This window comes from Mustela lutreola, chromosome 4 (genome assembly GCF_030435805.1).
Source record: "Mustela lutreola isolate mMusLut2 chromosome 4, mMusLut2.pri, whole genome shotgun sequence".
NCBI lineage: Eukaryota > Metazoa > Chordata > Mammalia > Carnivora > Mustelidae > Mustela > Mustela lutreola.
In genome coordinates, this window is record NC_081293.1 from 8,111,267 (window position 1) to 8,133,411 (window position 22,145).

At 52.1% G+C, this 22,145-nt stretch overlaps 1 long non-coding RNA gene across 1 annotated transcript; it reads right to left on the reverse strand.

Moving 5' to 3' along the window:
- Positions 1-2,822: 2,822 nt before the first annotated feature.
- LOC131830581 (uncharacterized) lies at positions 2,823-10,599 on the reverse strand. The gene is made up of 3 exons (XR_009353230.1): positions 9,623-10,599; positions 3,539-3,670; positions 2,823-3,067 (listed from the first exon to the last, which is right to left on the reverse strand). It is a non-coding gene; the product is annotated as an uncharacterized LOC131830581 (long non-coding RNA).
- Between the last annotated feature and the right edge of the window lie 11,546 nt (positions 10,600-22,145).

Genomic DNA, 22,145 nt, shown 5'->3' on the forward strand with positions numbered 1-22,145 from the left:
CTCACAGAAGACTCAGGGAGTGGGGAAATCTCTCTGGACCTGCCCACGCAAGGCCACCCTGGGTGGGTCTGGGGACTTCAGGCGACTCAGAGGACGACCCTATTCAGAGAGAAGAGGCAGTCAGCAGAGCCCTTGGTTTGGCGGGAACCACCCTCCCAAAGGGGGTCACACCCAGCTCACAGTGTCAAGGCCACACAGGTGGTTCTGAGCTCGGCCAGGCTGAGAGGCTCCGTGGCTTCACTGTCGGCAGAGGTGGGTGGTGGGTCACCTGTTCCCTGGATTCCTTTCCTCCCAAATGAGGCAGAGACACCACCCAGACAGGATCTGGTCACTCTTCGGGGTTGAAGCTTAGTCTAAGGGATGTTTTCCCAAGCCTTGGAGACATCCTATTGCTCAGTGGGCTCCAGTTAACATCATGATTCATACAGAACAGAGGGGTGTTCACTCAGGAAGGAGGAAGTGGGAGCTGAGGGACATCACCACTCCCTTGGAAAAGAAGACCCCCTTGGGCTGAAAAGAAGAAGGATGGGGCATAGGTGGTTGTGGGTGTTATTCCCCACCTCCCCGCAGGAGGCGCTCTCCCCAGCACCCCTACCTTTGCCCTGGGCAGGACAGGACAGCTCTGGGGAGGACTCCAGCTGCCCTAATCCTAGACCTTCCTCAACCTATGACCTGAGCAGTCACTGCCTACTGCAGGCCTCAATTTCCCCATTTCTACAAAGAATGGGCCAGACAGGACAAACTCTAAGGTTCATTCTGGCACTGAAATGGAATGAATCTGAAAATAAAACGGTATAGAATAAAATGGAATGGGTCTGTGGGGCGACGTCACTGAGGTACGGGAGAGTACTTTGTGCCTGGAGACAAATGCGCGTCTGCTTCCCAGCCTGGGCTGCTTCTTGATTTGTCCAGAGCAGACAGGGCGCTGCACAGGCTGCTGGGGAAGCACTGACCACCCACTGTAACTAGTCCCGCGGAGTTACAGGCTGACCGGAGCTGGGGAAGATAGGCAGTAGCTGGGCAGGGGGGGCTGGTCCTTGGAAAGGACCTGGGGCAGGACAGATCTGGGGGGTAGCTGGTCTGTGGAAAGCATCACGTGGGCTCCCCACTGGTTACTGGGAAAGCAAATCCACTTGGGGGTTCATCTCAAGGACTTCCTAAGCCCACCCACTCCAAAAAGGAAACACATATCCTCCCATCGGCAAGCCATTTTTGCTGCCACTCAACAACAACTACGGATCCTAAAATGTAGCCCCATTAAAAGCTGGACACCCCAGCCAGAAACTCGGAGGGAAGGGGGACTAGGCAATCCAAGACGATACCTTCCCTTGTGTTAACCTAGAGTCGAGACAGATCCAAAGGCAGAGTGGGCAGAGCAGGTATGAGGGCCGCTTGGGGAGTTCAAGGCTCTTCTAGAACAAATCAGTGGTGCAGGCAGAGGCCCGCGCTCAACCCTGCCTGGGCCTCCCACCCCACGGAGTCAGGGGCAGGCGGGTTTGTCACCCAGAGGTACACGATGATGGGGTCCCAGGCATGACAGCGGGGCCAGTCAGTAGCCGCCTCTTCCAGTGAGCACTCTCTTGTCCTCACCTTTGCCTAGTTCCCTCACTTTCTTGATTGGACACATGTAATTTATGACCGTGATATATTGCACTTCAGAATTGATTTTTGTGCTCAACTGGTGTAAAACATTTTTGGTGGACTAATGCCGCCGGGTGAGATATTTTCTCATTATTGATGTGTATGTGGGGCTTTTGTCCCCACGTAGCATGGTCCACTGGCCAGAGTTACTCCCTGGTCCTCTGCAGCCCGAGAACTCAGCCAAAGGCACAGGCAGACTTTTGAACCAAAGAAAATATTAATTTAAGACATTGTTTCTGCACAAAATTACGGGAGCCTTCAGAACCCCTTGCTGATTTGATTCAGGGCTGAACCGTGCACAGTGTCTTATGGGTTGAGATTGGCTAACTTATAAGAAGTTTGTTGCCAGTGAACTAATAGAAGGAATTCAAGAAGAGTCCCCAGAGCTTCTGTTCCCATACAAACATTTCTGTTGATTTGCTTGGAAAATCTCTTGTTGAAGAAAGAAAAACAAAAATCCCCCTTGTCAACCCCTGCTGGGCAGTTATGGAGCCTACTAATCCCCAAGGCAAAGAACTGGACTGTGATGCCCTTTTGGGATTCTAGGAACAAATGCACATTGTGGTTTCATGAAAGACAGGGATCCTGAGGTCACAGGACATGGAACATTCCACAATGCCACTTACCCAGTGCTACATGCCTCAGGAGACCTATGGTCAAGGTGGCATTAGTCCCATTTTCCGGATTAGGAAACTGAGGCCAAGAAAAAATAAGTTGCAAGGGTCATTCAGATAGGAAGAGCAGTAGGAGAAATGAGAGCCTTTCTGAGCCCGAAGCACACACTAGTCCCACCGCACCAGGCCTCCTGCTCAGGGCTGGGTGGCCTCTGATGCCAGGGTGGCCCCAACTGTCCCCTGTAGACAAGTCAGCTGAGCACAGAGCTGCCATCTCCTTCAGTCCCAGACAGGTTTTTAGTTAATGGAAATGCAAATCCAAAGGGCTCTCTGGATGTCTTCTTAGGGAGCACCGTGAGTGTGGTCAACATATTCGCTACACACAGGGCCTGTGACATTTTTTAAGGGTCTACACACACACACACACACACACACACAAATATTTTTTCTTAAAATCAGAAAAGAGAAATGAATCTGAGAATAAGGGATATATAATAATGAATCCAGCCCGGACCCTAGTCACTTTCATTCTGAGGCAATTGTGAAACAAAATCTGTATTTTTTAGGGAGGAAAGGGTCCAGGAGGACGAAGGAGCTCAGGGCCCCGGAAAGTCATGCTGTGGCCCAGACAGCAGGTGGGGCTGGGTAGAGGCCCTGCCTTGGGCGTCACGTAGCAAAGGTCCAGCCCGCACACAGCCAACGTCAGCTGGTTTGGGAGTGGTCTTCTGCCTTGTAGGATGATGGTTCCTTCTCAGACCCATTTTCTCTTCCCGGAGCAGAAGAGGAATCCCCTGGCTAAGAGAGAGAGAGCCCTAGGGCCCCCGACAGCAGTACAGCCTCTGCGGGGTGGTGCCAGGCGCCCCCTCTGTGTCCTACTTTTCCCTCTCCAACCGCATCACACCGGGAAGGGAGGTTGGCTCTTGGGCTGAGGGAGGGAGGCTGAGACGGACCCCTCAGCAGGGGTCCGTCCTGCTCCTGCACAAGCTGCCCACTGCCCATCCCCAACCAGGGGTCACTCTGACAGTTTCCTCTTCCTAAACAATGGCAAAGAACAGCATCTCAGACCTCAACCAGCCCAACCCCATCATTTTACAGATGGGGAAACTGAGGCCCGGTGAGGCAGGCAGCTGAGCCAAGTGGAGTTGTCTATTCATTTCTAGAGAGTGCTTTTCCCTTTCATATCCCCGCCTGCAGAAGATTAGCCTGAGCTCATCAGAAAGGCTCCCTGGCAAATAGAACAAAACGAAGTGAGTCACTGCCTTTTATCCCCTGCGTGCGTTCACCTTCTCCTGCAGGCAGAGCTCGGAGCCCAGGGTCCTCAAGCTGGCGGTGGCGAATGCGGGCTCCGATGACAGAGTCAGGGACAGAGCACTTTCTCCACAGGTGCCATTTATTTTCAAGCATCCGTTCGATCCCTGCCGAGGGATGAAAACCACGGTGTCAACCGCCTTCTCCTCCGCCCCTCCGGAGGCCCGGTTGGTATTAACATCAAAGCGTTCTGCATATTTACCATTCCTCCCTCGGCATTAAGCAAAGCTATCTGATGGACACACAAAAGCTCCATAGTTTCCACTTGGACTCTAAAAAGGCATCAGCAAGTTCAAACCCAAGTTGAAAATTCCCTTAAATAGGTATATTTTCTTTACTGGGAACCTGGGAAGGATTATCACTTAGCATCCTCTCCAGAATCAATTTGCGTCCACTTACCGGTCGCTTCTGGTATAAAATAAAGAAGCTTATGATTCTTCATTCGGGATTTAATAAATGACACCTGGCTGGCTCCGACGAGAGCATTTCTGGGGTAGACGGTAGGATAATAGACAATACCCTGTCTTTGGTCTTACCTTTTTTTTTTTTTTTTCCCCAATAGCAATCATGTCTCCTCTTTGAAATATAATGGGAACATGTTAAAATACAGATTCGAGTATGACCGGACAAACGAAAATACTCAACTCTGATTGTGCTCCTAGTACCTTTGTTTTCTTGGAAAAGTAAAGAAAAGGATCACAATCTGGAACTTTGGAAAAAAAGTAAGTGTGCGTTTGTTCATGAAAGAAACATGAACAGAAATCCTTCTAGGGGGAGTGATCATTTTCTTACGTCATCTTACAACTTTCTATCCTACTTACGGGGCTTTGCCTCCAGCCGCAGTCTCAGGAGGGTATAACTTCGGTTCGTCTTGCCCTGGGATGACTCCCGTGCGTGCAACCTAGTGGGTAGGAGCCGTAAATTGGGGGGGGGGGGGGGGGGGGGGAATGTGTGCTCCTCTACTTGGGAATCTGAGCCCGGCTCCTCATGGCCATGGGCCCTAGGCTCTGTTCAAAATGGGGCCCGAGTTTTCTAGGTGATAGACAAAAACTGAATTTTCTAGTAGGACGCGTGGTTTCTGGAGAAAGCTGAGTTTTGAGTATGGTCCAGCTGTGGACCTCGGGCCATGGCGGCTTCTCCCCTGATACTGCCAACGGCGGAGTGCCACATCTTCACATTAAAGATGAGAGGACAAAGGCCCAGAGCAGGCAAGGGACTGGCCTGCTCACCTCACCGGACGGGGCAGGCCCCAGAGCATCAGAGCCCACCCGGCCTGGACAAGCACCTACCTGAGTAGCTCCCTCGGGCACGTTGCTAGCCCACAGTTCAGAGAGGCCAAAACCACAGGCCTCGAAGGGCGGTGCGGCCAAAGCCACAAGACGAGTCGGGGGAGAAGCGGGACCAGTCTGGTTTTTTGGGCCCTTGTGGGGTGTTAACCCGTTGTGCCATGCTGCAGAGGGGGCACTGGCCACTCGCTCGGCCATGGACGGAGAAGAGCCTCACAAGGGAGCCAGGGAGGCAGGCAGGGCTGAGAGAGCCGAGCAGCCAAGGGCCCCGGCGCTCATTGTCTGGGCATTTGTGCTCGCACGCGTGCATGTCCACCGAGCACCGCTGGACCCCTGCGCACAACCCCTCGGCTTCCACCGGGATTCGGGGGCTCCAAAAAGCATTAGTCTGAGGTAGATAGTTCAGTGGCTCAGACTGCAAACAGAGAAACTGAGGCACAGCAGACAAGCAGCAGCTGGATTTGGACGCAGAACTGCTCTTCCTTCCATGGAAACCCCGACCTGGGGGCACCAAGCTTCTCGGGGTTCTTGTTCCTCAGCTGTGTGACCCCTCCGAGCCTCTGAGTCCCAGATAACAGATTTTCTATGACTTCCAGGCGGAGAACAACTACCCCTCAGACCACTGTCCTCTCTCTCTCTCTGTCCCACTCGGGCCACCTGGGGCCCTGGATGTTACCCCCTCAAAAGATGTCAGGAGCTGATTTCCATACAAGGCACCCAAATAACACAGATCCTCCCCCTAAAACAAAACCTCTGACGACCTTCCCCATTTTGTCCTGTGGTCCCCCCACTTTGCTGGGCTTCCTCCTGTCTCTTTAAAATATGCAATTACCAATAATTCCCTTTGTTGCACCCAAATGCGAACCGCCATATTAAATTATTAAATATAAGTGTTTCTGAAATATTTTATCTTGACATGTATCTCCGGAGTCAAATGACCCCGGGCAGTGTTCATAATTAATTTCATCAAAAGGGGGGACAAAAGTGCTGGCAAGGGACTCCCTGAATGACCTGTCCTGCAGAAATACAGCTGACACTTGGCTCACTTCTCCTTCCCTCCCCCCCTCTCCTTCCCAGGGCTCTGGAGGGCAGGGGAGCCTGCAAAGTTGCTCAGTCCCCAGGAGCCCAGAATTTCAGGCCCGGGGAAGCCCACGGAACCCTTCTGGCCCACCCCTTCTTCCTCCAGCTGAAGAAACAGGCCCACAGAGGAGCAGTGACCTGCCCAGAGGACGTGGAAGCAGCCCCCTGCCCTTCATGGCCCCTCTGTGGCCTGAGCCCCCCCCCCCCCCGCCAGGCTCCTCCTTCCCCACCCCAAGAGGGGCCCCCGTGGGACCAGATAGGTGCACTGAAAGGAGAGGGGGAAAGAAAACTGCTTCTTAACATTAAAAATCCCTTGAAACAAAGGGCTTTTTTGTGCCCCTCCCCCAGCGGGCTGGAAAAGAAAGAGAGATTAAGTTTGAGGAGTCACTCCCAATCAGAAAGCTACCATTTAATTACAACGCGCAGGAAATGATAGTGAATGGGCAGACGGTGATAAGGGACTGCCCCGCGGGATGACAGGTCTGAAATCCAAGCACTTCATCACAGAGCTTTATCACAAGAGGCTGTCTGGAAGGCTGACAATCTGATTGTACTGTCAACTCAATTCATAATTAATATATTTATCAAATTAATTACTGAAAATATCTCCCTGGCGCTCACCATAAAACAGTGGCTAGCTTCATGGCGGGCGGGCTTCGTTTTCGGCTAATAACCGTGCTGTCAGTTTAATGAGGGCAGGGAGCGGCCCCTGTTTTGCCTGCCTGACAGACAAATTGCCCTCTTACGGGGAATGATCCCTAGAATTTAAGAGAAAAAAAGAAATATGGCATTGTTTGGTGACAGCCGCAATCGCGGGCTTGTCTTGGAAACTTTGCCTCAATTCTACCTTAAGAAAGGGAGGTGGGGCTCCGGGGGCCACTCAATAAATACTTTATGAATTCCTGACTGATCCCTTCGGCGGACGCTCCCTGGGGGAGCAGGTTCTCGGAGTCCGGAGTTAACCCCCAGCCTGGCCGGAATCTGTGGGTTACGGGTTAGATTTCGGGATTTACAGAGTAGAGTAGCGTCTAGTGGGTTTTGTAAGGAAGAAAGGGTCCCCGTGCCCGGTGAGATACTGAGACAAGCCCACTGACAGGTGGATCTCCCTGCACAGCACGCTTTCTTCCCTTTTCAGGGCGAAGATTTAGACCTCGAAGGGGTTCTGAGTTCAGCCCTTTGGCAGCAGGAGCCTGGTCCCTATGGGACCCGAGGACCCCCAGTGACCCAAATGCCCCACCACCATCTTTGGGGGCAGCCAGTACCGTGCAGCCCTGGCACGCGGCCTGTAGTGCTCACAGTGCAAAGCTGCTCCCGGAGACCTTGCCTGCCCTTCTAGGAGCCCACCTGCTTGGATGAGACAAGACTGGGGGCCCCAGGCGATGGCCAATGACAAGGAGCCGTGGGAAGCCCACACCTTGACTGCAAGGGGTGGCAGCTCAAGCAGCTGCATTTGTCCCCTTAGAACTGAGGCCAGGGTCTGAAGCCCCAGAGAGACCTTGCGAGCTGTGCTCTGGTGGCCAGCAGGCTTCCCGGGAGAGGGCAAGTCAGCAGAAGGAGGAAGCACGTGGAGAAACACAGCCCCAGGCACATGTTCCCAGCTATTCATCTCCAGTCTGCGGGTGCTGGGGAGCCCTGGGGTCAGGGAGCCGGTTCTGACACAGACCCCCACCCCAACTGGGCCTTCTGGGGGGGGGGGTGCTTTCAGAAAGCGGTGCCAAGTTCCAGGGCACGGCCACACTTGCCCTGCTGGCCTTTTATTCCCACCTTTTCTGCTGGCCTTTGGGAGCGTCAAGACCTCCAACATCTGGGATCCTGGCCTTGACTTTTTCCTGCTCTGTGCCCCGCTGGCCTCCGAACCCCAGCCCCTCCTGCAGCTTGCCGCTCAGCTGTCATTGTCCACTCTGCCCCCGCCCGCCCTCTCTGCTCCCCCTCCCCCCGCCCAAACCCTCCCTGCGCACCGTCCCTCAGTCTCCACTTTCCCCTGGGCTTTGCACCACGGGAGGAAATACCAGTGGTCCCGGAGGAGCACAAGAAACTATCAGGTACTTCTGTCAGAGGCCAGGGTCAGGGGCCTTGAAAGCTCTGGAGAGAGCACACCTGGGCCTCTCTTTCGCTGCAGACTTTCCAGAGGCTTCCAGAGGCCCCAGCCGCCTTCCTCAGCAGCTCAGTCCCTCACCACCTCCTCAGGACTGGTCCTTCGACTGTGTTCGGTCACTCAGTAGCCTCTTGGCCATGACCTGTCCCCAAACAGAGCTTCTGTGTCCTCACAGATACTTCTGTCACAGCCGAGGCACTCAGTTACGGCCCCCTGAGAAGGTGATATCTGCGGACCTGGAGGTCTCTGACTTAGCCACTCAGGCTGGGGACAGAAGGTGCCTTGGTCAGATAAATCTCTGTATCTGTCTAAGCTCCCCCTGCCCCCACTCCCGGGGAAAAAGTGGTCTGGGGACGAATCTCGCAGCACCCAGGCTGCCCTGCCTTCCCGGCCTGGAAGCCCAGTCGGGAACCCAGAGCTGCAGCGCCCCGTGGCCCGAGACGCTTTCTCTTCTCTGCGCTCCTGGGCCTTGCCTGTCTTCAGGGAGGACCGGCACCTGCTCTCCCAGAAGCCAAGTCGGCCACGAGAACGAGCACACAAAGGATAAACACATGAATCAAACTATCCCGCGAATACTTTCCCTCTCTCTCTCAATACATCCCTGACTGTTGGGGTCCTGCAATGGTTAAATACCGTGGCTGGCTTCTCAGGGACCCCGCCGCACTGCCGGGGTACAGAGCCCACCCATCTCTCTCCGAGTTCTCCGTCTTGCTGTGCACAGAGGCCCTTTCCCATCCACTCAGGATGATTTTCCTCTGCAAAGATTGCTTCATCTCTTTCCACCGCCATGGCTTAGAGCAGCCCTGGTTCTTTATGTCCCGTGTTGGGTTTAATGCCGGAGCACCACAGATTTCTCAGGGTATTAACTTTACAGCCCCGGCCCCCTAGAACTGAGCCAAATGGGCAGGCCTTGTCTCCGTTTTATGGAAGCCCAGCCACTGTACAAGAAAAACTGGCTATTTAAAAGATAGTTAAACATCGTATAAATTATCCACATCTTTGCAACTATAGGCCTTCCAAGAACGCACCACTGGGCGTCCGCGCCGACCCGGAGACCACCGGTGACCGGGCAGGGCCAGCCCGCCCCTCCTCAGCCCGTGCTTCCCTCAGCACAGTGAGCTCTCCTAAAAACATTTTCCTGTCAAATCATGTGTGTTCTATGTCCAGCAAGTGACACGGTGACAATGAAGCATTTGTGCATTATATATTGGCTAGGGACAGCTAATTCCTCCAATAATTTTACAATTTCCAATTTAATAGGACATCCTTCTTTTGAACCCCTTAAACACTTAACATAGGCAACACACACACACACACACACACACACACACACACACAATAATTTTAAAGATGACTAACCTCTCTAACCTGAGATTATGTGTTACATCTCCCTGAACTTGACTATACCTGAAGCAGCATTAACATGATAGTATTTGGGAGCAGGAGAGAGCATTACCTGTCACGTCTGCACTAGGTGTGCAAGTACCCTGCGAGCGGTCTGAAGGATGGGTTGGGAGGGAAGTCCCCAAACAAACAGACCAGGGTCAAGTTCGGGGATAGGGCATAATTCGTTCGTCCAATGAACAGTTTATTAGTACCTGGTTGGTGCCAGGTTCTGCGAGGTGCACAGCTGTAGACCAAATGACTTCCCCAGCCTTCCTTGAGTGCAGCGTCTCAAACACCTGCTACTTACACATTGTCCAAGGAGTTTGTTAAAGTGCGGATCTTCTGGGCTTTGTCCCCAGAGAGTCTGGGGTGGTAGATCCTGGGGGGGCCCAGAACTCTGCATTTCAAAAAAGTAGCCCCTGCGATTCTAATGCAGACCAAGTTAATAAGACCATCTTCATGAGACGTCAGACTGGTGGGATGTCAGGGTCTGAGGATTTAAGAAGCTGCTGTATGTAAAGTGTAGAACACAGCTTGTGTTTCCATGTCACCACCACCCAAACCAAACGAACTGGGGAGGAGACTGTGCAGCCAGGACTAGTGGCAGGTAAAACAGAGCCTGTGCTTTCCACCGAAACTTGGGAAATCCTGGACCCTGCTTGTGGCAGGAAGAGGTGCAGGCTTGCGGCCACAGTCAGCCCATCCAGGGGAATGTCTAACAGCAGAGCTAAATGGAGGCCCAGGAAGAGACAAGAAGGGGATTAGGCAGCCCAGGAAGAGCCTCCATCCTGAGGCCCGTCGGTCACTCAAACACTCAGCTTCACAGCTGCCGGGGGCAGGTGGTGAGGCAGGGCGGTGAAAGCATCTGGGGGCCCACACTGTGACCCCCATGCTCCTGGATCAAACCACTGCTTTGGCCACACACCCCAACACCAGGTGGTACCACAGAAGAGAGTAATCTGACAGACAGCAAAGGGAAGTCACAGGCCAGTGTGTGAGTTGCCACCATCATCCTTGGTGGCCCAGAAAGTGCTGGAATACTCTGGACACCATCCGAAGCTGCAGAGAACTAACCCACAGTAGGGCCAACAGGAAAACACTGACTCAGAAGTAGGGAGCAACTCCCCCTCCAGACAGAGGCCACATGAGATGCAGGCACCAGGGGCAAAACCCTGACCCGGCACCCTGTGTGACCTTGGGTAAGTCGATTCCCTTCTCTGACCTTCAGTTTCTTCATTTGTAAAACCAAGCGGGCTTAGCAAGGGGTCTTCGAGTTGTCTCTTAAGCCTATAAAGTTGTTCTTGCTTTTGAAGAACTAATAATTCCCCTGAATCTTGCTGGCCTGAAGGGTTTCTGCTCATCAAAGCTGTAATAATTAAGAAAGATGACAGGAATAAAAACTCCTAGGAAATACAAAAATAAGATGAAAATTGAAGTTGGCCTCCATCCCTTCAAGAGCCCTAAATAGGAGCTGAGGTGAACTCGCTCTACAGCCCCCAGCCCGCCCCACAAGGAGGGTCCCATGCAGGTGGAGCCACAACAGGATGGTGTGTCCTCCTGCTCTGACCAATTCACTTTGGAGAAAGGAGCGGAGTGAGCGGTGAAGTTTCTCCTCCACTGATGCCCACTCAGCTGGCTTCTAGATGTCCCTGTGGACAGCGACCTCCTGAGACCAACCCTGGGCACCTGGAACCAGAGGGGGATGGAGACTGTGTGCGCCCCAGTGATTACCAGCTCGGCACTGGCACAGTGACTTGACAGGAGACTTGTCCTGTTCCAGCGCCACCGTCGCTGCCTTCCAGCCCACCCTGGAAGGAAGCCCACTCTGGAAGGAAGCCCAGACCCCCAAGACTCATGTCCTTCACACTCCACAGGGATGCACGTGCTGGTTTTCCTGCCAAACCACGTGGAGCCTCTTAAAGAACTGGAAACACTCAAAACAAAGTTTGCATGCAGGTAATAAGGACTCAGGAGAGGAAAGGACTTTGTAAGATGTTACAGATACACCGGCATTGATAACATGTCTGTCCAGGTAATGTAGATAGCAAAGTGACAAGTGCAGGGTCTGGCACACAGTGGGATCCACGAAGCAGAGGGGTGGGGGTTCTAGTTCCTAAAAATGGTCCTGCGTGCTCTTACAGAAGATTATCCTTCCCCATTTCACCTCCCTTCAGCCTGGGTGGAACTTTGAGACTACCTCAAGGAATAGAATGTGCCAGAAGTAACCCTGCACAACTTCCAAGGCTAGGTCATAAAAGGTGACGTGGCTTCTTCAGGCTCTTCTGGGGCACGCAACTTGGGATCCCTGGGCTGCTATTAAGAAATATGGTGACAGAAGTCACCATGCTGGAGAGATGGCGTGGCGGCACCGTAAGAGACAGAGATAGTGATGGGGCTCCCATTGCTCATCCTCCTGGGGACTGAGTCCTCCTGGCCTGGGCCCCAGATGGAGAGTCCATGAGCCTCTACAGGACTCCAGTCCCCAGGCTTCTAGCAACCCAGCTTTTGTCAAGGAAAGCGGAGGAGAGCTGAGCTCTGCCCTTGAGAAAAAAACAGTGCTGTTGTGGTTTTTCAGCTTTGTGATGCAGGCTTAGGGAGCACTGCTGGGGTTGCCATTGTTCTGCATGGAAGATGCAGGAAGGCCCTGAAGACTGGGCTTGGGGGAGGGGAAGAGGAACCTTACCAAGCAGATGTGTGGGAGAGACCAGATGATTGGAGACTATTTCTTTCTGCTCTGGTAGGGATGGGTCCTCCTTAGAATAACCCAGGGCAGGTGTCTGGACAACAAAATGCAGAATATATCCAGAAAGCTAGCTAGAAGACTGGAGGAAGTTCTGAGACGTTCCCTCTAAGGAAGAGAGTAAGAAAGAAAAGGAGAGTATAAGCCCAGTGTAAGCCACTCATCACCCCTGTCCTGGAGCATAGGGTTCCATTCCAAATCCTCAGCCAAAGATCAGGAAACTATAGCCGGTGGGCTAAATCCAGCTTCCCGCCTGTGTTTGTAAATACGGTTTTATTGCGCCACAACTGCGCCCCTTTGTTAGCATGCGGTCTGCGGCTCGCACAACGTCAGGGCTCAGTAGCTACAGCAGAGTCGTTGGCCCACAGAGCCTAAACTGTTTACTACCTGGCCCCCCAGAAAAAGGCTCCCCACCCTTGCCCTAAAGCTATCAAATGTGGAAGCCCAGGACACGAGCTGCCTTCCCCTGGCGCAGTCTCTGCTCCGAACGCCCCCGCCCCATTCGCTCATTCAGTCACGAGATGCTTCCAAGCGCCCGATCTGCCGCAGGATCCCGGTTCCAGCCCGGCTCCAGCGAAGCAGACAGACACAGTCCGTGTCCTCCGAGAGATCACAGGGTTGTGCAAGGGGCCGTCACCCCATCACAGGGTTATGGAATGGAAGGACACCAGCAAGCAGTCCTCCTCGGGAGCGGTGGCCAGGCAAGGCTTCTGGAGGACGGACGGTGGCCCGGGACCCCCAACGACAAGCAGCGGACGGCGAGCACGCAGGCGCACGTGAGTCTACAAAGGGGACCGGGCATCCAAGGCGGAACCGGAAGGGGCGGGGCCACCCGGACAGGCAGTTCCGTTCGCTGCGCGCGCAGATGGCAGCTCAGGGCCGGCGGTGGCAGCAGGAAGAGCGGGGAGTTCGGCCCGGGAGCTTCCGGCGGGCAAGGCGGAGGTGACAGATGACAAGAGCTGTAGCTTGGCCACCGCGAAGGGCCCTGGAAAGTAGAACTCGCTGCGTGGGGCAGAGAGCAGAGCCTGACCCCACGGGTTGTGCCTACCTTCGCCAGGGCACAACAGTCTCCACGAGGATCCCTCCCCTGTGCCCGTCATAGTGCGCCCACCCTGGGCCCCCCGCTCCCCCGGGCAGGAGCTGCCCTGAGGGGCTGAGCGCAGGCGGCGCGGGCCGTCCGCGCACTCATCGGGGGACTGCCAGTCCCGTGTGCCCGGTGCCCTTCCTATCCCTGCAGGGTTCGTCTCGGGCCGGCCGTGGGGCAGGAAACCCGAGTAACCCCCGCACAGCGCACCGGCAGGGGGAGGGCCCGGCCCGGTGACGTGCGTCCTCTTCCGGCGAGCTGCAGGTGACGGGTGCCCTCCAAACCTCCCCCTGAAAAGGCAGCTAGGCACGTGTCCCAACGAACAAGTGGGCCTTTGTCCGCGGGCCTGGCATCTGGGAGCGAGCTGGGAGCAGGCATTTCATTTTTGGCCGGAACACAGTAGACTTAAACTTGAGGGCAGCCCGGGGGGGGGGGGGGGACCCCTTTGTTTCTGTAGAATGTGCTCTTTTAAAGTCGTGTTGTCCCTCCACTTTCCCTTCATTAGACGCAGCTAGCTTTACTCCTGTTTCTATAATACTGTGGCTAAACACAGACGCATTTTATGAAAATAATCTAATTATGAATCTTGTTTCCCAGTCACAACTCTGCTTATGCAATCCTTAGTATCACCATGGTCATTATTGTTACTTTCTCTAAAAGACAAAGGGGTTGAGTCACTGCTATAAAGAACAAACTCTGAAATGGGAAACATTTCCACAGGGCGGTTGGAGGACACAGCCTTGCTGGCACTGACCTCAGGCCAGACTCAATTTGCCAGGCGAGCACCCCTGCCTGCCCAGAACTTTGTTTTTCCTGCCCTGAGAAGGCAAAGATGCTGGGGACAGTATGAGCATTCAGCCTGGGTGCAAGTCCCAGCTCTGTCCTCACATCCTGGGCGACTTTGGGCAGCCAGAGTCCTCCAATCTTGGCTAGCCTGTTTCTTCTTTTGCAAAACAGGAACTAGATGATCCTTCAGTCTTACTATAAGCACACTGAGCTTGTCTGCAAAATAAAACAACTTTAATTTAAAAGTGAAAACCTATTAAAAACCTGCCACCATAATCCTCAGAGCTGACAGGTAGGAAACTCATAAAAGCCCATCAGAGCCACAGCCCTGCCTTTCCACCCTCTTAAAACACAGTGCAGTTGGGTCAAAGATCTATAGATGGCAGCCTCTTGCTAACTAAAATCTGAGGAAAAGATGCTTCTGTTGATCTATACTTTCTCGGCAAATGCAATAGGGCCAGAAAGGAAACAGAAGCCAGCCAATTAGTCATTTATCTTCAGAAGTCAAATAAGTCTCTCCAAGACTAACATGGCCATTGGGAATATTTAATCTTGAAAATAAAAAGGGTGTTTCTAAAGTATTCACCAATCACATTTTCACCAGGGAAAGTGGAGCCTGCAAACAAGACTGTAACTTGCCGAATGTCGTCACTTGAATGTTTCGTCTGGTGGTGTAGACTCCAGGAAAGCAGGGAAGTGTCCTCTGAGGTCCTGTTCAAGCAGATCTTCCCACCATCCCAGCCCCCCCAACCCCCAGTGTCCTCTTCGATGTCACTCAGGTGTGAGACCTCATGCCTGGGGAAGGAATGGGGTCTTTTCCTTTGTGATGCTGTGCATCGTTCTTCATATAATCCAGTTTGGGTCTTTTGTGAGCATTGTGCCACCAGTTAAAATTCATGTTCAAAAGCGTATACCCATTACAGACTTTGCCCTCGTTCACAAACATTCTAATTAACACAAAGAGAGAACAGTGTTCATATCTTCTTTTGACAAAAATTTATGAATGATGAGGATTAGGTTGAGCCCTTATGAAATGCTAATTTTTTGAAGGTCAAAAATCAGCCATTTTATATGATTCCCCCCACCTGCCAGAAGCTGGTGGGACCCTGCCTCTCTAGGGTCTGGTCCACTGGGGTAAGAGTGAGGAGCATGGGCAATTTAAATCAAGGTGGTAGGTGCTGTTAAGAGCAAGAAAAGTCTGCTAACTTAGAGAGGTGGGGAGTGACTTCTCAGAAGGAGTGACAGCCAACTCAAGCCGGAAGTGAGGACAGGAAGTCTGTGCAGGTGACAAAGGGGACAGTGTTTGAGGCGGAGGGGACAGCAGGGCTGGAGGAGCGAGTGCAGTGGTGTGAGGTCCTGGAAGAAGCCTAGTGCGTGTGGACCAGGAGAAGCACAGTGCGAGAGGAGGATGGACAAGCAGGCAATGAGTGGGGAGCAAAGGGCCCTCGAAGCTGTGGCCGAGAGGATGTTCTCCACCCTGAAAGCCGTGGGGAGCCACTCTGGGATCTGAGTGATCTGAGCTGGCAAGCAGCAAGATCAGGTTGGCCAGTTAGGAGAAAAATCCAGTCTGCCTTCAGGGAAGAGAACAGATTATGTGCTGCCAACACTGGGGCGAGAAGGCCGGCGGAGGTGAGCGGTGCTGATGGCTCGTTCCAGCCAAGCGGCAGTCGAGCTACATGAACAGATGGGGTGAAGACTTCTCTCTTCTTTGACAAGGAATCTCACAATTTAGTAGCTAATAGGTGTGAGAAAGAAGAGAGAAGGAGGTATCTGTCTTGGCCAATGCCCACTCCCGTGGGGAGCACAGAGGAGAAAAGATTTAGGGAGGAGATGACGCAGCCACTGTTGGGCATGCTGGCTCTGAGGGTCTGTGGGTCATCCCTGGGAGCTTGTGCGGGCAGCAGCTGCATCCCCAGAGCTGGTGCTCTGCCAGGAGGTGCAGGAGTCCGCACCAAGCTTCGGATTGGATGGGGCTGTTGAGAGATGATGCACAGGACTTTGTCCCCCAGCTCTGACACGTGTGAGAGCCACATGGGCCTCTATTAACATGAAAGTTCATGGGCTCCATCTCACCGTCGTCAGTTAGGATCTCAGGGATAGTTGCTGAGAACCTGAGTCTTTAATGGATAGTGATGGTCAGGGACCAAACTGGTAGAAACTCTGATGGTGCTAGAGAGGGACATCGGAGGAACCTACACAATTCTGCTTTCTTGGGGAAAAGGAGAAGAAAGAGGAGGAGGAGGAAGAGGAAGAACAGGAACCAACATTAGTGCGGGGTTAGGGGAAGAGACACTTTTGTATGTGGCTGTCAGGACATATACTGAACTTATTACTCGAAAGACCTAAGATGACAGTGAAAATCCCAGAGAAAAAGAAACCTAGAAAGGAGGTGGAGTAAGCCAGTGAAAGGTCATTTCTTCCTGCCAAAATGCCCTGCGCGCCGGCTGTTCTTGCACTGAGCGAAACCTCTGTCACCAAGAGCATTTATGATAGAAACGCAGGCTAGGCGGCTTAAACATACACAAAGTGCCCAAGAGAACCAAACTGACCATCATAAGGAAGAAATAGGTTTAACACATTAGTCTGGATGTTCAAAAAAAACCAGGAAGGTAGGGGTGCCTGCGTGGCTCAGTGGGTTGAAGCATCTGACTTCAGCTCAGGTCATGATCCCGGGGTCCCGGGATTGAGCCCCCTGTTGGCCTCTCTGCTCAGCAGGGAGCCTGCCTCCCTCTCTCTCTCTGACTGTCTCTGCCTACATGCGATCTCTCTCTGTCAAATAAATAAATAAATAGAATCTTTAAAAAAAAGAAAAAGAAACAGGAAGGTAGCCTAATAAAACAGAGTTCCTTATATAGTCAAATGTGTAAATGTGCATCATTGTCTGAGCCTCCAATGAACAGCACAAATCAGGGAGATTATTAATCTCTCCCCCAACCCCACCACACCCATTATGCTCTGTCTATCTCCCTATTAAAGCGGCAGCTCAGTCCCCCTGGGATTTATGTTATTTACATCCAGGCCTTGCTTTCCCGGCTATGCGTCGCTGGAGAGCAGGGACCACATCTCTGCCACACCCATACGTAACATCCGCATCCAGCATTATCTGTTGACTGGAGTTTTTGCTGGGCAGCAGAGCTCCCCAATCCTTGTTTGCAATTCCAGAGTTTCCCTGCTTATGTTGAAGCTGGATTTGGAATTCTCCTCACAGTGTCTCAACATGGACGTGATTTTAAAATACCGACCCAGGGGCACCTGGGTGGCTCGGTTGTTAAGCCTCTGTCTTCAGCTCAGGTCATGATCCCAGGGTCCTGGGATCAAGCCCCACATGGGGCTCCCTGATCAGTGTGAAGCCTGCTTCTCCCTCTCTCACTCCCCCTACTTGTGTTCCCTCTCTTGTTGTGTCTCTCTGTGTCAAATAAATAAAATCTTAAAAAAATAAATAAATAAACCAACCCAGAAACAATTTGAAGAAAAGAAAGAAGGCCCAGTAAAAACTGAAGAAGGTAACCCGTTCATGACAAAGAATGGGTTAAAAAGAAGAGATTCCTGAGCAGCCCACTTATTTGGGATTCACTGGCTCGCCCGCACTCACACGGTGCTCTCCTGATAAGCTGCAAAATCTAAAACTCCTTATTAAATGTCAGATAAATCGGCTAGCCTGGGGCGAAGCCAATGAATGGGTGGTGTGTGCTCTGGTCCGGTTCTCTGTAATTGATGGGCTCTGAATAAGCAGAACCAATCCAGGCTGATTGTGGATGAAATGACTACAGCCAGCAAAGTTCAAATAAGAAATATGTGAACTTTAAAGTACTTGAACACAAATCAAGACAGTGAGTTTTTATAAAAATCTTTACTAGCTCAAACCACTGAAGCTCAGAATGACCTTTATCCTTGGGTTGAGTAGCTGGGGGAGTAAGGAACGTGCACACCATATATCAGGCTTAGAGCCACAGGAAAAGCTCAGTGGGAGAGAGAATTTACCAGATTCTTCACTCTCAGCACCCCACCTCTGTGTCTGCATCTGTGAGGACAAGGGAAGCACTCAAACAGGACCTTTTGGGGGCACCCCAGGCCCAGCAGCAGCTAAACCCAGTAACTAGACACCAGACAGTACCCATTGGCATGGCCTCCCCTTCTCTGTGCAACCCTTTGTCGGTATTTATATCTCTTCAGTACCCAAACCCTCCCCATCCCATCCCCAAGAGGAAGCATTCTGCCTTTAATATATGCAGAACTGGAAGGTTCTATAGGTTCTATAGGTCTTTAGCCATGGAAGAACAGAGCTAGGTTTTTGGATGCCTCTGCTGGACTCCTATCCCCTGCTTTCCCTACCACACCAAGCTGTGCCCCTTCTCGATGGATCAGATCAGCGCCAGATGGGATCTTCAGGTTTACCTCCCTAGACCTGCCAGCTACATGGTGGGAGCACCAGATAAAAACACCCCCTAGGGTAGCAATACTTCCTCTAACTTGCCTGGAAATTTTTCTGTAGCTGTTGTGTGTTCTAATTGATTCATTACTTCGTTCAGTCAACAAAAATGTCTTGGATCTTCTCTGGGGATCAGGCAGCATGTAGACAGTCGTCCTTCCCACCCAGAATGTATGATCTTTAGGAGAGGAATGACCACATTTTATTTTATCCCAAAGCTCTGGGTAGGAGGATACATTCAAGGAATGTAGCTAAAGGGAGAGCCTGCCTTCTACCTGTAGGAAGAGGCCAATCAGGAGGGCTTCATGGAGGCCAATCAGGAGGGGCTCTAATAGGATGGCCGGGATTAGGGATTTGTAGATGGAATAGAATAAGAACCCTGATTAGAAGAACTTTCTTTGTGTTCTAAATGCCAAACATATATTGGCTCACCTGTGCCTCAAAACAGCCTTGCAGTGTTTCATTGTTACCTCCATTTCATAGATGCTAAAATCGAGGGCCAGGAAGTTAAAAAAAAAATATGCAAAGATCCACGATGGTAGACATGAGACCCAACCCCAATCATTCTGCCTCCAGAGCCCTCAGTTTTGCTCCCTGTGTGATACTGCTTCTGTGTGAGGAATGTGGGTGCCAGGAAGAGGACCATTTGAGCAAAGACAGAGAGGTCTTGAAAGGATGGGGTGTGTCTGGGGAGTTCGGGGGTCCTCTTACACTGGAAAGTGCACGGAACAAAGGGCAAATAAAGGTTACAAAGGCGCAGTGGGTGACGAATTGGAGGAGATCTGGAGACCATGCACGCCTGCACACAACCAGTACTCATTGAGCATCTCTTTGGTACTTTCCAGAATTATCTAGACACTTCCCTCTTACCCTTTGCTTATGGTTGGTTACCTGAAGCCACAGGCTATCAAAACCCAAACCATGTTTTTCATAGTGTGGATTCAGAAACCAGGTGAGGTGAAAGCCACGGGAGGAGGGTTGACAGATCAAGTCCAGGATACTCAGTTAAATTTGAACTTCAGGTAAACATAACTTCTTAATCTAAGTGTGTCCTCAGTGTTACCTGGGGCAGTTACACTAAATGGCAATTCTTTGTTAATCTGAAATTCAGGTTTAACTTGGTGTCTGGTATTTTTATTTGCTAAATCTGGCAACTGTAAACCCGACTGATCTTTTCACTAAAATTCATCAGTTTATAGATGGGTCAAGAGCAGGCACGGGATCCGGGTTACCCACCAGGCACGTTTGCACTCAGTCAGAAGCCCAAGGCCAGGTTCCAGGGACCAAGTCCAGAACTCTTTCTGCTCGACAAGGCTGGCTTCTGGGTCCCCAGCTAGAGGGGCCAAGAGGCAGGGAAAGCTTGCCAGGGACTGCATCGAGCCGTTCAGCCCGCGTGCCAGTCTCAGGGCACCATGAACGCTTTGTGTCCACGGGAGCATGGCTCTGGGGCAGGTCTTGATTGCCGTGGGGAAAGTCAGAATTTGGATCGTGAAATCCCCCCCATGGGCCAGCGTTGCTCTGACCCTGGAGTCAAAGGCAGAACCCACAACAGGAAGCAGGCTAGCCACCGGGATTCTCCCCACCCCCTGCCCCCCACCTGCAGACAGGTGCACACTGGCTGCCTTGGCTGCATATGGTAAAACACTTCAAGGAAAATCAAAAAGTCCTCTCGCTGCAGCTTAGGGGAAATCCAATTTTCCCTTCAGAGCAACATCTCAGGAGACCGTGGCCAACTTCAAGGTGCCTTTATCTGACTACATTCCTTTAGGAAAGGAGCAGGAAGAAGCCTTGGCCTTTCAAGGTAACTCAATCAGACTCCGTGACATTCACAGGGGGATCAGTTACCGTAAGCCTCTGGGGGCAGCGAGGAGATTAGGACGCGGATTACCTGCCACTTATGACGCATCATCAAGGGAAGAGCAGCTTCAGCTACAAGCCCCGCTTAATCGGGTCCTGGCAGGCTTGGCTCAAAAGGAAGGTTGACAGCATTTCTAAGCTTGTTTTAAACTGTTACATTGGTGGTGGGGACTCACCCCCACCCCCCCAGAGAGTGACAGCAATGTCAACAGTGGCCACTGGAGGAATTTCTGGCAAGTGCCCTTTGTGAAATGACAGGCAGTGGGAACCAGGGAGGTGCTGGGTGTGGTTGGAAGCTCGGGGGCCCACATAAATGCACCCTGAAAGCCAACATCTTTGGGCATGTTTTGGCTTTACAAGTCACTCCTCAGTTAGTCAGCATGGTTGTCAAGACAGACATCATCAGGTCTGACACCGTCGCTGGGGACCGAAGAAGCCAGCATCAGCCCTGGCTCTGAATCTGGGCAGCCAGACCAAGGGCAGGTTTTTGTCTCCAGGGACAGCCCTGCAGGCCAGACAAGCGAAGCATCATGATTTGAAAAGAGGGTTTGTCTGAAGCCCTTGGGCCATCTACCCCAGCAATCAACAAACTGTGACCTGGGGGCCAAATCCAGGCTACCCACTATGTGTAGGGCTTTACTGGAACACACCACCTTCTCACTGTGCCTCTGCATCTGGGACAGCAGGCTTAAGTAGCTACGACAGAAATTGCAGGGCCCATAAAGCTTAACATATTAACTACCTGCCCTTTACAAGAAAAAAAAAAATGGCTGAGCTCTGGTCTACACCATTCCTTAGAGCAGACCTCGCAGTCCTGCCTAACCTCAGGTCTGCCCCGGGGGGACAGGGGACGGAGGGCATGTCTTAACACATTCTAAATTCCAAGATGTTGAAGGAGTCGTTGTTGAAGAGGAAACCCTACTGAGGGCCAATCTTCCAGGTGGAATCATCTCTCAACTAAGTTCTCTGCCCAGTGAATTTCAAATCTACCCAAAGAGATACAATACCCGCTTTTGACAATTTTCCTAAAATGGAAGGCTGATCAGAAATCAGAAGGCTCAGAAATCTCAGGGGCTTTCCACTGCCCATGGGAGTCAGGAGAGGCGAACTTCTGACCCTGGCACTGAAACTGCCCGCTATTTGCACCCAAACCCCCTTCTGTCCTCACCTGCCATAATTCCGCAGTGTTTTTGTAAGTTACCCTACTGTCCCTGCTTCATGCCCATCACCGAGCAGAACTGCAACATCAAGACAGTCATGTCAACATCTCTCGATACCTTCGCACCCAAGTCCCCACTAGATGTTCCATGAACACAGCCTGTTCTCATGCTGCGCCTCCACGAAAATCCTCCTTCCCTCTGCACCTGCGGGGCTCAGCTGTGCTCCAAGTCTCTTCTCCAGTTATCATGAAGCCCTTCTGGATGCTTCCTGGCCAGTGCCTCTTCTCCCTGGCTGGGCCTCCAAAGAAATTCTTCCAAACATCTCTTGGACTGATCAACTCCTCCCAGACACTTACCCATGGCCAGAGAACCCATGGTATTCACAAATTAGTGGTCATCACTACCCTTGGTGATATGATGTGCACGGGGTGAGCATGGAAAGATGTGGACAAGATGTTGAGGAATCCGACCCACATGGCCCTGGCAAATCTTTCCAATCAGCTGCTCACAGGGAAAGTTGATGAGTGCTCAGACTGGTTCTCTGTCCCCGTGGCTCGGGCCATGCCTAGAAAAAGGGGCATGGACCTAGAGTGTCCAGAGCCAAGAGGAAAAGCCCAAAAAAGGAGCTGGAGTCTCTGTGGCTTCTCCAGGCCAAGGTGGAACTCTGCCTCACGAGTGA